At 42.7% G+C, this 19,029-nt stretch overlaps 1 pseudogene; it reads left to right on the top strand.

Annotated features, from left to right (window-relative positions):
* The first annotated feature begins 882 nt into the window (after positions 1-882).
* On the top strand, positions 883-1,829 carry LOC101043862 (prostaglandin reductase 1 pseudogene; annotated as a pseudogene).
* The last annotated feature ends 17,200 nt before the right edge of the window (positions 1,830-19,029 follow it).

Genomic DNA, 19,029 nt, shown 5'->3' with positions numbered 1-19,029 from the left:
CACTACGACACTGCCTGAGAAGCGCAGCCCCAGGACACATAATCGTCAGATGACCAAGCTTGAAACAAAGGAAAAAAGGTTCAGGGCAGCCAGAGCCAAAGGTCAGGTCACCGACAAAGGGAAGCTCATTCAGACTAACAGCAGACCTTTCAGCAGAAACTCTACAAGCCAGAAGAGATTGGGAGCCAGGATCAAACTTTCTTAAAGAAAAGAATTTCCAACCCTGAGTTTTGTATCTCACCAAACTAAGCTTTGTAAGCGAAGAAGAAATAAAATCTGTTCCAGACAAGCAAATTCCAAGAGATTTTGTCACCAGGCCTGGCTTGCAGGACCTCCTGCAGGAAGCACTAAATATAGAAAGAAAAAACTGGTACCAGCCACTGCAAAAGGACACCAAAATATAAAGACCAACGATGCTGTGAAGAAACTGCATCAACTAGCGTGCGAAATAACCAGCTAGCATCGTGATGACAGGAACAAATTCACACGTAACAATACTAACCTCGGTGAGGCACAGGGGCTCACGCCTGTAATCCCAGCACTTTCAGAGGCCAACGCAGGTGGATCACCTGAGGTCTGGAGTTTGAGACCAGCCCGGCCAATATGGTGAAACCCCGTCTCTATTAAAAATACAAAAATTAGCTGGGCGTGGTGACAAGCACCTGTAATCTCAGCTACTCGGGAGGCTGAGGCAGGAGAATTGCCTGAACCCAGGAGGCGGAGGTTGCAGTGAGCCAAGATCGTGCCATTGCACTCCAGCCTGGGCAACAAGAGCGAAACTCTGTCTCAAAAAAAAAAAAAAAAAAAAATCAAAAAAGACAAAGGAGGCCATCCCAGCCACCTTCCTCAGGCAGTGGAACCCTCAGGCTCCTGAGTGTCAAGATGGTTCCTGCTAAGAGATGGACCCTGAAGAAGCATTTTGTTGGCAAACCTATTAGTAGTGACTTTGAGTTGAAGACAGCTGAGCTCCCACCCTTAAAAAACGGAGAGGTCCTGCTTGAAGCTTTGTTCCTCACCATGGATTCTTACAGGACAGTGGCAGCCAAAATACCGAAGGAAGGTGATACAGTGATGGGGCCACAAGTGGCCAGAGCTGTGGAAAGTAAAAACGTAGCCTTACTAACAGGCATCATTGGACTGGCTCCCCCAGGCTCAACAAGCACACTCCTTTTCTGATGGGAAGGATCTGGAAAAGCTGCCCACAGAGTTGCCTGACACAGTACCACTGTCTTCCTTTGGCCTGCTTGACCTCTGTGGTGCGAAGGCTGGAGAAACAGGGATGGTTAATGTAGCAGCTGGAGCTCTGGGCTCTGCGGTGGGGCAGACTGCAAAGCTCAAGGGCTGCCAAGTAGTCGGAGCAGTCGGGCCCGACAGAAAGATTGCCTACCTTAAAAAGCTTGGATTTGCTGTTGTCTTTAACTACAAGACAGTAGAGTCTTAGAAGAAACTTTGAAGGAAGCCTCTCCTGATGGATACGATTGTTATTTTGATAACGTAGGTGGAGAGTTTTCAAACACTGTTCTCTCTCAGATGAAGAAATCTGGAAGAATTGCCACGTGAGGAGTCATGTATACGTGACAGTACTGGGCCACCTTCCCCAGGCCCCCCACCAGAGATTTTTATCTGTCAGGAGCTTCCCATGAAAGGGTTCATCATCACCTGCAGGCGAGGAGATGCCCGCCAAAAAGCTCTGAAGGACTTGCTAAAATGGGTCTCAGGGTAAAATCCAGTTCAGGAATATATCACTGAAGGATCTGAAAACATGCCAGCTGCACTTATGGGGATGCTGGAAGGAGCTAATGTGGGGAAAATAGCGAAAGTATAAAAAAATGCACGTGGAATCTGGAGCCCATTTAGATGATCACTTAATTTGTTTTTCACCATTTAGCAAAAATGTATACTACTTAAATGTCTAAGAAATGGTACTTGTAACGAGTCTGACCTACCTAATAAAATACAATTTATGGTATGTAATTAGTGATGGAGGATGAAAATTTCAGTCAACAACAACCAGCCATCTCCCTGTTCACTACAGCTTCCTCTGAGTTGCGGTTGAAAATAATGGCTTTGAAGTTTGAAAGTTTACCAAACACTGCGTGTTCTCACTCATACGTGGGAGCTGGACAATGGACACAGGGAGGGGAACAACACAAATTAGGGCCTGTCGAAGGGGTGGGGGCGAGGGAGAGCATCAGGATAAATAGCTGATGTATGCTGGGCTTAATACCTAGGTGATGGGTTGATCGGTGCAGCAAACCACCATGGCACACGTTTACCTACAGTCTGCACGCGTATCCTGGAATGTGAAATAAGATAAAAGACAAAGAAGGGCACTGCATAATGGCAAAGGGATCAACTCAACAAGAAAAACTAAGTATCCTAAATATATATGCACCCAATACGGGAGCACCCAGATTCATAAAACAAGTTCTTAGAGACCTAGAAAGAGACAGACTCTCACACAATAACGGTGGAAGACGTTAACACCCCACTGTCAGTAGTAGACATATCAATGAGGCATATTAACAAGGATATACAAACTTGAACTCAGCTCTGGATCAAGTGAACCTAATAGACATCTACATAACCTTCCACTCCAAATCAACAGAATATACTTTCCTTTCAGTGCCACATAGTACTTACTCTAAAGCAGACCGCATAATTCAAAGTAAAACACTCCTCAGCAAATGCAAAAGAATGAAAATCATAGGTGGATACCATCTCTCAGACCGCAGTGCAATCAAATTAGAACTCAGGATTAGGAAATTCACTAAAAACCACAAAACTAGATGAAAACTGAACAGCCTTCTCCTGAATGACTTCTGGGTAAATAATGAAATTAAGGCAGAAATCGAGAAGTTCTTTGAAGCCAATGAGAACAAAGAGACAATGTAACAGAATCTCTGGATTGCAGGTAAAACAGTGTTAAGAGGGAGATTTATAACATTAAATGCCCACATCGGAACGCTTTTAAAAAGATCTCAAATCAACACTTTAATGTCATCATTAAAAGAGCTAGAAAAACAAGAGGAAATTAATTCAAAAGCTAGCAGAAGACAAGAAATTAACATCAGAGCAGAAGTGAAGGAGATAGAGACATGAAAAACCCTCCAAAAAATCAATGAATCCAAGACCTGGGGTTTTTTTGGTGTTGTTTTTTTTTTTTTTTTTTTTGGTTTTTTTGGAAAAGATTAATAAAAGAGACTGCTAGCTAGACTAATAAAGAAGATAAGAGAGAAGAATCAAATAGACACAATAAAAAAAAGAATATATCACCACTGACCCCACAGAAATACAAGCTACCATCAGAGAATATTATAAACACTTTTATGCAAATAAGCTAGAAAATCTAGAAGAAATGGATAAATTCCTGAACAGATACACCCTCCCAAGACTAAACCAGGGAGAAATCAAATCCTTGAATAGACCAATAACAACTTCCAAAATTGAAGCAGTAATTAATAGCCTACCACCAAAAAGGCCTGCGACCAGACGGACTCACAGCCAAAGTCTACCAGAAAAGACACCAGGAGCTGGCACCTTTTCTTCTGAAACTATTCCAAACAATTGAAAAGGAGCAGTTCCTCTCTAACTCATTTTATGAAGCCAGCATCATCCTGATACCAAAACCTTACAGGACACACACACACTCTCACACACACACACACACACACACATACATACACACACACACACTCACACACACACACACACACACACACCAAAAACTTCAGGAATATCGACGCAAAAATCCTCAATAAAATAATGGCAAACCGACTCCAGTAGGACATCAAAAAACGATTCCACCACCATCAAGTCAGCTTCATTTCTGAGATGCAAGGCTGGTTCAACATACACAAATCAATCAATGTAATCCGTCACACAAACAGAACTAAAGACAAAACCTACATGATTATCTCAATGGATGCATGTTTAAAACTCTCAACAAACTAGGTATTGATGGAACATATCTCAAAATATTAAGAGCTATTTATGACAATCCCACAGCCAATATCGTACTGAATGGGCAAAAGGTGGAAGTATTCCCTTTGAAAACTGGCACAAGGCAAGGATGCCGTCTCTCACCACTCCTATTCGACATAGTATTGGAAGTTCTGGCCAGGGCAATCAGGTAGGAGAAAGAAATAAATGATATTCAAACACGAAGGGAGGAAGTCAAATTGTCTTTGTTTGCAGACGACAGGATTGTATATTTAGAAAACCCGATCATCTCAGCCTAAAAACTCCTTAACCTAGTAAGCATCTTCAGCAAAGTCTCGGGATACAAAATCAATGCACAAAAATCACAAGCATTTCTATACACCAACAATAGACAATCAGAGAGCCAAATCACGAATGAGCTCCCATTCACAGTTACTACTGTAGGGTGTGCATGGCGACCTATTCAAGCTTATGTACCTGACATTTGAGGTCTGGGCATGGAAAAATACTGAGGCACGTGACCATGGTGAGGAGGCATCTCAGCACCAGGCTGGAGCTGCCCGCAGCCACCCAGGGACTCGGTCTGTGCCTCTTGGCTTCCCCTCTGTCACCACAAACCCTGAAAGGGTCAACTTGCCTGGAGACTAAATGGGCACTCCATGGCATCTTAGCAACTCTCCTGCCCCAGGCCTCTGTGGGCGGCAAGAAAGCCAGAGCTTTCTGGGATAAAACCCAGGAGGCAGCATGCAACTTTCCTGTATACTCCAGGGAAACAGAAAACAAACAAACAAACAAAAAACAAAACGACAAAATAGTGGCACATATACACCATGGAATATTACGCAGCCATCAAAAACGATGAGTTCGTGTCCTTTGTAGGGACATGGATGAACCTGGAAACCATCGTTCTCAGCAAACTGACACAAGAGCAGAAAATCAAACACCGCATGTTCTCACTCACAGGCGGGTGTTGAACAATGAGAACACATGGACACAGGGAGGGGAGCACTACACACTGGGGTCCGTTGGGGGGAAATAGGGGAGGGGCGGGGGGTGGGGAGGTGGGAAGAGACAGCATGGGGAGAAATGACAGATACAGGTGAGGGGAAGGAAGGCAGCAAACCACACTGCCACGTGTGTCCCTATGCAACAATCTTGCATGTTCTTCATATGTACCCCCAAACCTAAAATGCAATGAAAGAGAAAAAAGAAAAAAAAAGAACAAGAAAAATAAACAAAACCAGGCCAGAAAGGCCGATGCTGGAAGTAGGAAGAGAGAAATACACAGTAGGAAGACAATCATCGTCAGCCACTTTCCTTCCGTCCTGGAGGCACTCCGCCAGCGGGAAAGTCTGCTGAGGACACATGGCCACCTGATGACACAGATGTTGGCCGCCTGGGGATCTTACCCAAGAACGGTCCCTTGGGCAGCCTCCAATCTGCTTACCGGGGATGGGAGGCACTGTGGCCTGGGCGGGGCCGGCAGACGCAGGTCCCTTTAAGGTGGAGGAAATCAGGGCAATGGCTTTGCTGCAGGGGGAGGAAAAGGCTCCGGTCCGTCGTCATCATCCCTCAAATCTCTTTCTTATTCCCCGTAGAAGGCAATGAAGCGGGGCGAGAAATCTCTCCCTGTTCTGGCGCCTGCTCCTCCTTCTGCTTTAAATCTCCTGAATTCCCTTCAGGTGGAGAAGATGGGCGGGATGACTCACCGCAATCTGGCAGATGAAGAATTTACAGCACAGAGCATGCCAGCACCCAGGTGGTCAAAACAGTGACGTCAGGGCAGTGACTTTGCTCATATCGTCTTCTCAGGCAGCGACCTTCCTGCTCCCGTCATTCTGAATCTAAGGTCCCTTGATCAGGAAGCCATGGACACACCTGCTGAATTCCGAGCACAGGCCTGCACAGAGCTCCAGGCTCTGCAGGGCTCTGGACTGCCTTAAGCAGCTGTGGCACTGTTTTAAAAAGTATTTTCCGCTCTTTGGTCATTTCTTGACCCATGATATCCTAACCCCTGATATTTTATGCTTGCGTCCTGTCCTCCTGATGGGAGTCAGGACCGTCCCTTACCGGGATTCCCCGAAAATTGACGAGCTCTCCTCCTTCACGTGTAACTTCAAGGCAGTCACGTCGGGGTCACCATTTGCAGAGCTGATAGCTTGCAGTGAATGATGCTAATGAACTGCTTCGACAATTCCAGCTGAGCAGGGCTGGCAGGCAGCTCCTCTGAGAAAGTCCACCCCGCATCCCGCCAAGTATTAATTGAAAGCGCTTGTATTAACTACAAGCATCCACTAGACGGCCACGCGACGTGCGTTGCTGAGGCACCTGCCTTGCACAACACACAAGCTGCAGTCGCAGGAGGCTGTTTTCAGTGTTCCTTACACTCCAATCCCTGCCCTGTTTTCGGGGTCAAGGAGTTTCATTCCCACGCACAAATAACATACAGTACCTCAGGAATTTTCCATACCCCAACCTCAAATGCCAAGTACAAAAGCTTTAATATGTTGCTGTCCGCCCCCAACAGCTACAAGGAAAATAAAATACGTAGGAATACAGCTAACAAGGGATGTGAAGGACCTCTTCATGGAGAACTGCGAACCACTGCTCAAGGAAATCAGAGAGGACACAAACAGGTGGAAAACATTTTATTTTCATGGATAGGAAGAATCAATACTGTGGAAATGGCCATACTGCCCAAATTAATTTAGAGATTCAATGATATTCCCATCAAACTATGCTTGACATTTTTCACAGAATTAGAAAAAACCTACGTTAAACTTCTGTGGAATCAAGGAAGACCCCATTTTGCCAAGTCAGTTGTAAGCAAAATGAACAAAGCAGGAGGCATCACGCTACCTGACTTCAAACTATATTACAAAGTGACAGTAACCACAACAGCATGGTACTTGGTACCAAACAGACATATATACCAATCAAACAGAACAGAGACCTCAGAAATAACACCACACATCTACAACCATCTGATCTTCCACAAACCCGACAACAACAAGCAATGGGGAAAGGATCTCCTAATTTATAAATAATGCTTGGAAAACTGGCTAGTCATATGCAGAAAACTGAAACTGGACTCCTACCTTACACCTTGTACAAAAATTAACTCAAGATGAATGAAAGACTTAGACATAAAGCTCCAAACTATAAAAACCCTAAAAGAAAGCCTAGGCAATACCATTCAGGACATAGGCATGAGCAAAGACTTCATGACGAAAATGCTAGAAGCTATTGCAGCAAAAGCCAAAATCGACAAATGGAAGGTAATTAAACTAAAGAGCTTCTGCACAGCAAAAGAAACTATCATCAGAATGAACAGGCAACCTGCAGAGTGGGAGAATTTTTTACAATCTACCCATCTGACAAAGGGCGAATATCCAGAATTTACAAGGGACTTACACAAATTTACAAGAAAAAACCAACCCCACCAAAAACTACATCAAGTATATGAACAGACACTTCTCGTTAAATTCTGGGTGAGAATGTCAATTGGTTCAACCATTGTGGAAGACAGCATGGCAAGTCCTCAAGGATCTAGAACCAGAAATACCCTTTGACCCAGCAATCCCATTACTAGGTATATACCCAAAAGATTAGAAATCATTCTACTCTAAAGACACACACACACGTATCTTTATTGTAGCACTATTTATAATAGCAAAGTCATGGAACTCCCAAATGGCCATCAGCGATAGACTGGATAAAGAAAATGTGGTACACATACACCATGGAATACTATGCAGTTATAAAAAGGAATGAGATTGTATCCTTTGCAGGGACAGGGATGAAGCTAGAAGCCTTTATCCTCAGTAAACTAACACAGGAACAGAAAACCAAACACCGCGTGTTCTCACTCAGAAGTAGGAGTTGAAAAATAAGAACACGTGGGGAACACAGAGAGGAACAACACACACCAGGGAGGTGAGTGGCAGGAGCTTAGAGGACGAGTCAATCGCTACAGCCCACCATGACGGCACCGGCATACCTACGTACCAAAGCTACACGCTCGGCACATGTTCCCAGAACTTAGAGTAAAATAAAAAGAAAAAAAAAAGAAAAAAAATGAATACTAAATGAAAACAATTTTGTCAGAGAAACAAAAGATGACAAAATTAAGCAGGAGCAGGTCTGCATTACAAGAAATGTTAAATGAAGTTCTTCAGACGAAAGGAAACGATGTAACTTGCAAACTCATATCTACACAAACGAAGGGAGGGTACTGCGAATAACATACATGTGGTTACACAGAAAAGACTTTTCTCCTCATGTTTTTTTTTTTTTTTTTTTTGAGACGGAGTTTCGCTCTTGTTACCCAGGCTGGAGTGCAATGGCGCGATCCCGGCTCACCGCAACCTCCGCCTCCTGGGTTCAGGCAATTCTCTTGCCTCAACCTCCTCAGTAGCTGGGATTACAGGCACGAGCCACCATGCCCAGCTAATTTTTATATTTTTAGTAGAGACGGGGTTTCACCATGTTGACCAGGACGGTCTCGATCTCTTGACCTCGTGATCCACCCGCCTTGGCCTCCAAAAGTGCTGGGATGACAGGCTTGAGCCACTGCGCCCGGCCTTCTCCTCATTTTTAAGATCTTTAATGTATAATTTAATTCTAACATCAGAATACTTTAGTGTGTGGTTTACAACGTGCAGAAGTAAAATATACGACAACAGTAGCACGAGGGACAGGACGGGGAATGGAATATTATCTGAAGAGTTTCAAATTACATGTGAAATAGCATTATAACATTTAAAAGTAGATTGTAATAAATCAAAGACACATTTTAAACCATACAACAGTGTAGGCAAATGGAACAATGTGAGTCAAATAATGTAATTTGAAATTTTCTAGTAGCCACATTAAAATCTAAAAGGAAACAGGTAAAATTTATTTTAGTGACTTTATTTACCCCAACAAGAAAAAACTGACACAACAAGAAAAAAGCTGAACAAATTAAAAATCACCAACTGAGATTCCCCCAGAGAAATGAGGTCACAGGGCAAACAAACCACCACTCTGAAAAATAGAGAGATGGGCAGATACAGAGAATCACAACTCACCAGGAGCAGAAACTGCTGAAGTCAGTAACTGGTAGGAAGCCAATTACTTAAATAGTAATTGACAAATAGCTACAGACTGATTGCAAATTAGCTTGATAGTTAAAAACTCCTGGTGACACAGTGTGAGGGTTCCCCACACATACTTTTTTAAATTCTACTTTAGGTTCTGGGGTACATGTGCAGATCACGCAGGGTTTTTGCAAAGGTACATACAGGGCAGCGTGGTTTGCTGCCTCCATCCCCCCGTCACCTATATCTGGCATTTCTCCCCGTGTTATCCCTCCCCAACCTCCTTACACCCCAAGTCCCCCCCTGCCCCCCCAACAGACCCCAGTGTGTGATGCTCCCCTCCCTGTGTCCACGTGTTCTCATTGTTCAACACCCACCTATGAGTGAGAACATGCGGTGTTTGATTTTCTGTTCTTGTGTCAGTTTGCTGAGAATGATGGTTTCCAGATTCATCCATGTCCCTACAAAGGACACAAACTCACCATTTTTTATGGTTGCATAGTATTCCATGGTGTATATGTGCCACATTTTCCTTGTCTAGTCTATCATAGATGGGCATTTGGGTTGGTTCCAGGTCTTTGCTATTGTAAACATTGCAGCTATGAACATACATTTTACTTCTAAAAGCCCAACCAAGGGTCTCACGGTGAAGATGAAAGAAAATAGCTCCTTGTGCTTTGGGCAGGGGAGAAAGGGAAAGCAACGCTTTTGAAATCAGCGCAGAGTGTTCTGATCTTCATGACAAGGCCTGCCCTTAACAGAAAGTGCTGCACCCGGGCCTTAGCTGATCAAACAGAGGGGTAATGAGACAACTCCAGTGCGCTCTCTACCCATCTTGTCTCTCGTAAAGAAGGAGAAAAAAGGCTAAGAAATTATTCTGGAAATTACAGCCCAGGGACTTTGCTCATTTAAAAAAAAAAAAAAGGAGATTTAAGCAGATGATTATAGAACGTTCCCCTCCTCCCCTCCCAATGCTGTATTATTACAAGAGGGCTCCAGTACAATGAAAGCGGATTATAACAGAGAGCGTTAGATACAGAATCTAAATAAGAACAATTTCGAGGGAATCCCGAAGACAGCAAGGGAGACAAAAACAAGGACACTGGAGGAAATTTAAGGCTCCAGCACCTATAGCTACAGCGTATACTAAATACTGCGTAACTCCTGGCCGCAGAAACACAAAACCTTACACGAAAGCCCTATTTACCTCAGTTGCTGTTACTTAGTATACCCCATATAGCTTTCAAAAAAAACTTCAAGTCATTTTAAAATGCAAGAAAAAAGGCATGCAGTCTAAAAAGACAATATAAGCATTATAATCAGACCCAGCTATGACACAAATTGTTGTTTTCTAGGCTCAAAATTTAATATAACTATGACATGTTAAGGGCTCTAAAGAAAACGGTGGACAACATGGAAGACCAGGTTGATAATGTAAACACAGAGATGAAAACTCTAAGGAAGAATCAAACAGTGTGACAGAAACAAAGAACACCTTCGATGGGCTCTGGAGACTGAATATGGCTGAAGAAAGAATCCATGAACTTGAAGATGGATCAATAGAAACTCCCACAACATAAATGTAAATACCAAGTACAGGGAAACAATTGTAATAGAACATCCGAGAACTGTGAAACAATTTCAGGAAGTGTAACATGCACAACTGAAATATCAGGAGGAGAAGAAGAATGGAACAGAAGACGTATCTGAAATAAAAATGTCCAAGACATTTCCAAAATAATGATGACATGAAACTGCAGTTTCAGTTAGCTCAGAGAGCACGAAGCAGGATAAATTAAAAAAACAAAAAACCTACTATACGTAGGCATATCATATTCAAACTTCACAAAGGCAAAGAGAAATCCTTCAAAAAAGCCAGAGGAAAAACCAACTTACTTACAGAGAAACAAGAAAAAGTATGACAGAAGACTTATCAGAAACCACACAAGCAGGAAGAGAACGGAGTGAAGTATTTGAGGTTTTGAGAGAAACAAACCTACTAACCTAGAATTTTATATCCAGTGAATTTATTCTTCAAAACTGAAGGAGAACTAAAGACTTTTTCACAGAAACAAAAACCGAGGGAAGTCATTGTCGGCAGACCTGCCGTGTAAGAAAAGCTAAAGTTGCTCTTTGTGGAGCAGAAAAAGATCTAGGTCAGTAATTGCATCCCTGTAAAGACAGGACAAGGGTCAGGGAATGAAGAAAGACAAGTAAAATAAATGTTTTGTTTTTCTTATTCTTAACTGATTGAAAAGAATTGTTTAACGTAATAACAGTCACAATGCATTGGGTGATTATATTCATACGGACAAGTAAAATGAATGACAGTCACGTTGTCAGAGATGAGAGGGAAGAATTGGAAATATTCCTTTCTATACACATGAAGAGGAAGAAATATTAACTGTAGATGTATATGGCAAACCAGAGGGCAACTACTTAAAAAATGGAAAGGAACATGTAACTGATATGCTAAGAGACAAAATAGAATCATATAAATCCAGAAAATGCAGAAAAAGAGTTTTTTTTTAAAGAACAAGTACAATGAATAGAAAACAGTTACAAACAGTCGATATTGATTCAATAACACCAATAATCACTTTAAACGAGGATGGTCTAAATGTACCCATTAAAAGACAGATTCTCAGAGTGGCTCAAAAGCAGATTCAACTCTTGTATTTGAATAGAGACGTGATTCCCAGACTTCTTTCAGGCAAGTCGTCACCACTCTTTCCTGACTTTAGACAAAGTTGACTAACTTCCCTACTCACTGGTATATCCAGACAGTGAAGAGCTGAAAGGAGAGGGGCTTTGAGCAGAATGCTGGCGTCCTGATGTAAGCGAGGAACAGCAGGGAGCTGTGCAGGAAACTGCGGCGAAGCAGCCTCAGCCTCGGAATCCAAGTGCCCTTCAAGGAACTGAACTCACTTAACCACACTCTCGTATTTGGGAAACAGGGATTATTACTTCCATTTTACATTTTGTGAAAACTGGTAAGTATCTTCTATGTACTCCAGACGAGAAAGCCAGGCCTTGCTTACAGGGGCCAGCACTTACCCCATGGGACCCTCTCTACTTTGACCTTCTGTATTCGCTAGCACCCACGGGCTTGTCCTCTGGCAGTTCCGTCGTGGCTCTGTAGGAAAACGGGGTGTCTGTCAATCTCTACAGCTGTGAACTTCGCATCTTTCTTTGGCTTTAAAACATCTGGCCTGTCACGTCAAGATCGAGCAAGCCACTGATAAGCAACGGCACTTAAGAACATCTCTGGCAACTCCGTCTTTTCCTCCTGCTTTCTCTGTCCTGCTCCAAGGTGTCTTGTTGGCAGGCAGCCACCTGTGACACGTGCACATTTCAAAGCAAAGGGCTCCAGGAGCTCAGAATTGCTGCCAAACGTGTGTGGATTTTAATAGCCCATTTTCATTAGCCTTGTGCGAAATCACCTGTCTCTGTGTTGCTAGCCAACTTAATTGTCAATTACGGTGATTAAGCTCGGCTTTCACTACCGTCGCTGGTAATCATTAGTATTATCTCTGAGGCTGAACAAATGGGGGAAAAAATCACGCCAGAAAAAGAAATCATTTTGTAGGTGAACATATTTTGGTGTCAGTGAATGAAGTGGCTTTTTTTTTTTTTTAATTGGGCTAAACCAAACTTGAGTCTAGCTGTTGTTTCCAACCTGCCTTTTAGATATTTTAGGACAAACTGCTTTTTTTTGTCACTTGGTTTTCTGACACCAAAGAAGGGTTCCTGATTCCCATCCCTTTGCTATCCTCCTGAGATGAGCACCATATGTCATTAACCCGGTAAGTTAGATAATTAATGCCTTTAAAATGCTTTCAGCAATGTCAGTGATTCCAAGTATAATAGGCGGAGCCCTAGAAGCACTCGGGAAATAGCGCAGGAAGTGCTGCCAATGTAAAACTTGAGATTCTGATTGACGATGCTCTTTCTTCTTTCATCAGTCTCGTTACATTTTAAGCACCTTGCTTTGCCCTCTTGACGACAGAGTCATCTAATTTTGCATCTTGACTAATATTTTACTTTTTCGTGGAATTTGCAAAGAACAATAATGAAAATCAATGACATTATCATCCCTTTTCCTCCTTCTCTGCAAATTTTAATTTAGCAAAATCCCAGACTCATTCTGTGATGCTTTTGTGGGATTTCAGGACATGGCGAAATAATGAAAGACATTTTTGAAAATGATATCATTAGGTATCATCTCTAGTATGTGAGTGCCATGTGTGTCCCCAAGGCTTACGACACTCTTCAGGCTTGACAGTTTCCTTTATCTTTCCAAGACCCTTGGAGGAAACTAATAAGAGATTTTTTTATTCTAATTTAATGGGAAGAAAGAAATTAAATCATGCAAGGTTAAGGGATATGAAGAGTGAGTGACTATTACCTTCTGGAGTAGAGGGGGAATGAGGCTCTATTCCAGATAGTCCTTAATAAAAACACCTAAAATCCATAACCTAGCAAAGATCTTCCGGCAAGTGTAGACTGAGGCTGGCAAGAGTTGAAAAGTAATTAGCTTTCTGGACAGTTTCTCTGTCTTCTCACTTGCGCATTCCCATTTAGTGTAGTTTATGGCGTTTTGTTTTTAAAGGCCTGATTATAACAAATGCTGTCTTCATCACTTGGCTGCTAAAATCCCTGTACTCAAGATTATGGAGTGTCCTCAGAAGCTTCATGGTTACTCAGCTGTGAAGAGCGAAGAACTGGAATCCAAACTCTTATGGTGCATTTCTAATTTCTGTAAATACAGATTTCTCTGATAATTTTTTAAAAAAGTATTTTTTAATCTCCCAAAAAGGAGAATATAATTGATCACTTAGGAATGAAGGAGGAAGACAAGTTACAGCTGAAACATTTTCTCTTTTGTGAAGCTTTGCCCAAGTCCCTAGAACAAAATAAATTGCCCTTTTTCTGTGTTTCCCACTGTTCTTTGTTCTTATGTGTATGACAGAGTGACCACATTTTATTAGAGTTATTTGTTGTATAATCCCAAATTTGTATCGTCAAATTTTGATCAAGAGAGGTCTTCTTTTTCAGCTGCTATGTCATTAAGTGTAAGGGTGATGAAAGAAAGGGAAAATGCAAATGCCCAAGAACTGTGAAGTCTGAGTCTTTTAAAGGAGAGCTTGTTGCCTTACGGTGAACTGATTCAAATGCTTTGGTGACTTGGATGTGCTGAAAGGCTGAGTGGTTTCTCTATCCAGCAGCGTTCTGCAAATTCATGCAGTTCCCACGTAGACTTGCAAATGCTTGTACTTTGTGGTAGAAATGTCTCTGGAAGAACGGACGTTGGTCTAATTGTAAACTTTTCCATTTCTCTTTGTGTGTCCGTATCTCCCATTAGGACAGATTGTATATTGTATTCATTCTTTTCCATATGCTAGCACAAAGACAACAGCAACAAATGTTTGCTCAACAGGCTTACGGTATCACACTTTACCCTCCTAACTCCATAAATCAGTTTTGAAATTATAATGAAAGGAAAAACTGTTTTAGATACTCGTTTTCTTCCTTTAATGTCTGTACCTCCAACATATATTGGAAGCAATGGAACAAGACATATTGATGTCTTTTGCTATCAGATCTCAAACTCCAGCTGATCCCTACCTCTTTGTTTTCATAGAACCTATGACTTCCCTCAAAGAAATCAGCAGGACAAGAAATTGCTGTTTCCAGACCCACCCTTTCTTTCTCTGTTGTGCTTATGGACCTGTTATTTTCTGGTTATTTAAATCTAAAGCTGCCTTTGTGATTTCAGCCCTCAGCATCAAGAGCTCCCCAAATTTTCCTGCAAAAATTCCCCGATTCAGCCATCTCTGCCAGTTGGGGTTTCTGAGGAAATGAACCAAAGCCAGCAGTGGTTGCTATGGTGATTGAGTCTCCCTGGAGTGAAGTCAGGGGAGCATCCATTTGAAGGAATGGGGGAGCTATATTCTAGTAGAATGACCGCATGCTAAGGATGAAGTGCTCCTGGAGAAGGAGTGGGGTTGAGGGAGTCTTAAGGAATATGGAAAAAATTGGAATAGATACTATGAGAGATGCATCAGCAACTCAACGAGGGGTGAGTAAAGTGATTGCCTGAACAGCAGTGAGAATCCAGCCTGGGAAAGATTGCGTGTATCAGAGTGGACCCTGGGAGCACGGCTTTGTGATTATTCACAGAAATTCTCAGCAGCCTGGGAGTGGCAGCAGAGAAAAGGACAGAAGAAGTGACCAGAGCTTGATATTGGCAAAGAAGAAACCTGAAATATGTGTAGATCATGCACACTTGTGAAACATAAATTCGCCTCAGACTATAAAGAATTACACTCACAACAGTTTTTGTTTAAACAGTTTCCCACAGAATGTAAAGAAGTTTGTGTGAAACTGAAGTGTGATGGAAAGCAAAACCTCTTATTATTCGAGCAATAATCTCCAAATCACAGTTATTATGATGGGAGTTTATGATTTATTACTAGAGACAAAGCACCTGTTACATAGTCTATGCTCAGTTTGTCTTGATATTTTAGTAACTATTTTCTGTCACCCAGGCTGGAGTGCAGTGGCACAATCATAGCTCACTGCAGCCTTGAACTCTTGGACTCAAGAGAGTCTCCCACTTCAGCCTCCCAGGTTGCTGGGACTACAGGTGTGTGCCACTAAACACACACACACACATGTGTACACACACATTAAAAAAATAGAGTTAGCGTCTTGCTATGTTGCCCAAGCTGATCTTGAACTCTTGGGCTCAAGTGATCTTCCAGCCTCAGACTCTCAAAATCCTGGGATTACAGTTTTAAACCACCATTCCTGGTTTTGTTTTTTGTTTTTTGACCTCTTTATCCAGTAGTTGGTAAGTCATTTGAAGGCAAGAATTATGCCTTACTCCTTTTTTTTTTAAAAATCTTTCAAAGCCTTGATACAGGATCTTTTGCATAGTAGTTTTCTAATATCTGTTTGTTTCACCAGAATAACAAATTCTAAAATTTGGAAAGGAATTCAAAAGGTCGTAAGAGACCATCCCATACCTAGGAATGTATTTCCTCCCAAACCGCCAGGGTAAAGGGCATCCCGCCACTCCATGGTGCCTCCGGTGGTAGGAGCCGGCTGCCTCCCACAGCAGTCCACCCCATGGTTGGTCAGCTGGTACGTGTCCTGTGTGGAGATTTTGGTCAGCCTGGTGTAATAGCTCAAGTCTCTAATCCCAGCTGCTCAGGAAGCTGAGGTGGGATGATGGCTTGAGGCCAGCAGTTTGAGATCAGCTGGAGCAACACAGCAACACCATGTGAAAGAGAGAAAGAGAGGGAGACAAAGGGGGAGGTGGAGGGGGGAGGGGGAGAGGGGAGGGGAGGAGGGAGGGGGAGGGGGAGAGGGAGAGGGGAGAGGAGGGGAGAGCGGGAGTGGGAGGGAGGGAGGGAGGAAGGAAGGAAGGAAGGAAATTTGCTTCCCTGTGATGTCTACTCATAATACCTTTTGCTGCTCTCAGAGCCACACATACTTCCTTCACGAGTCCATCTTACAGCCCTTCAAGTATTTGAAGCAGCGTTTATGTTATTTGGGATCTCATATTCTCTATTCCTTTATATGTTCTTCAAATAAATGTCCTTCAAGATCCTCCGTCTCTCCACTAGGGGTCTGATTGGCCTAAATTTCTCATAACACGCAGAGCCTGGAATGAACCTCACACAACAGTGAGGCCAAACCAGCACAGAGTGAAGCTGGACAAGGCTTCTGTTCATATACTTATGGACACCTAACTTTTCTGGCAGTGCTGCCTCTGACACCAATATAACTAATAGTCAACTGAAGCACCCATGTCGTCTCCTGAAAACCACTGTGCAGTCCAATCTTACTCATTCCAGACTTGTGCAGCTGGGTTTAGAAACCAGGTAAATGGCTCGATATTTATCCTTCTTAATTGATTATCCTTATTTATCAAGCCTGCTGAGATGCTTTTAAAATCCTGGTTCTGTGAGAAATGTTCCTTCCCCCTGGTGTTACTGTGAGGATTATATGAAACAATGCATGCAAAGCACCTAAAATATCATGCACGTAATAGGTACTTAATAAACAGTAGTTCATGTGATTGTGGCCAACTAAATTATGAATTAAATAATGAATTCTAAATTCTCTGACACCTCTAGCATTCTGGGATGCCAGAAACAATATTATTTTTTAGAGTAAACAAGTAATAAAACCTGATTCTCGGTTTTATTACTCTACCTAACATTTTTATTTGTTGCATGTTTTAAAAACTCTGCCTGTAACTAAAAAGGAGTAGAGATAACAGGTCACAAAGCAAAACATTCCCTATCCTTACTCCACAAGCATGTTATCCAAGTGATGTAAACAGTGATATCATCATATGAAAGAGTGTCAGAAGGAAAAGGGTTGCTGAGTAAATATAGTCAGAAGCATCCATCAAGAATGGAAGGAGTGGCAATTTCAGCACTGGGAGTGAGACTGATAAGTACAAAGAAAGCATGACGCCAAAAAAGATATGTTTCTGTATTTAGTGCCAATTTGAGTTAAAGAATGGAATAATTTGATATATGTAGGCATATCGAATGCGTTATATACAGCTAAACGGAGTAACTTTTAGCTGGCCGCATCATTAGGGCCCTGTAGTGTCAAGTTATCAAGCCTGTAGTGTCAAATTTCTCAAAGGGTAGTTCAAGCACTTTAGGCACCAGAATCACCTGGGGTTTTTCTTTAAAATGAAGATTACCAGGCATTGTCCCAAACCGCTAAATGATAATCACTCAAGATTGGGCCCCATAATCTGAACATTAACAAGCTTTCCAATTGACTCTGATGTTCACAAAAGGTTGAGTACTGTGTAACCTGGAGAGCAAAGGGCAGTCACTGCTTGGGGGAAAGAGAGAGAACTTCCCCACCCCTACGGCAGGGTCACACGGTCACTCCCTTAGAAGCCATCAACTTGAAAGTTAAGTCTCTCCCTTGACCTGCCTCATTCATTCTGGATCATAGTACAGATCACATAGAAAAACTGACGGCTCCACAGCCATCAAACCTCTGAAATGACTCGGCAAGATAACCTACCCAGGAGTAAGTTAATCCCTGAGAGATCAGAGAAGGCCCCCACCATTGCCAATTCCCTGCATCCAAAAAGCACTTGGGAGGATTAATTAAGCATCGGACTTATGACTTCCTGAGTCATAACGGGACAGCAGTCCTGCCCCATTGCAGTTCACTGCTAGCTGTCATGTTTGTAGCATGCGACCCCACCTTTCTGGTTGACTGGAGTGGGAATGTTTCCTGCCCGAGCTGTGACAATCAGATTTTTTCTTCTGAGGTTTTGGAATTGGGTCTGAGAGTTGGCAAGTTGATTGGTCAGTAGGTTGGAAACAGAACATGTGAACTTGGGATCTCTGTTTGCACTGTGGATAAAAAAGCAGAAACAATGAGTGGCACGTGGACATAGGAAGGAAGCAAATGGTGGAGAAAAGCAAAGACGGGAACCGTTTCTGCTTCTAGCTTCTTCCACAGATCCAGCTGCGTTCTAGCCCTTGGGTTCTATGAGAGACCACCGTATCCTTCCACCAAATCCTTCGTTTCCATATGGCGCTGATTCAAGGAGCATTCTATTGCTTTCAACTAGAAGGATCGTCATCAGCTATTTTGCTGCGTGTCCATTTTTCCTTTCTCACCACCCAGTAGAACCCTTTCCTGTTACCCACAGCCTCACTCACGTCTCTGTGTTCTGTGCCTTTGACCCCACTTTCCACTGTTGCCTTCCCGTCCAAGCTTTTCATGGAATCTGTCCTGTGATTTATAACCTCCTCTCCGTCTTTAACTTCTTGCTGTTTCACCTCTGACTTTAGTTGAAGTCCAGCTCTCCTCAGAGGCTGACGGTTCCCTGTGGCCCTCTCAAAAGGAGGCTGCTCTTTTCATATGCTTGCTAATAGAGCAATCACTGCTCCGGAGAGCAGTGAGATTTCTAAGACTGGTTAGGCCCATCATGATTTGGTCTGCAGGCAGG

The sequence above is a fragment of the Saimiri boliviensis genome, chromosome 19, assembly GCF_048565385.1.
Source record: "Saimiri boliviensis isolate mSaiBol1 chromosome 19, mSaiBol1.pri, whole genome shotgun sequence".
NCBI lineage: Eukaryota > Metazoa > Chordata > Mammalia > Primates > Cebidae > Saimiri > Saimiri boliviensis.
Note: the sequence above shows the minus strand (reverse complement) of the source record. Positions and strands in the feature narration are given on the sequence as shown.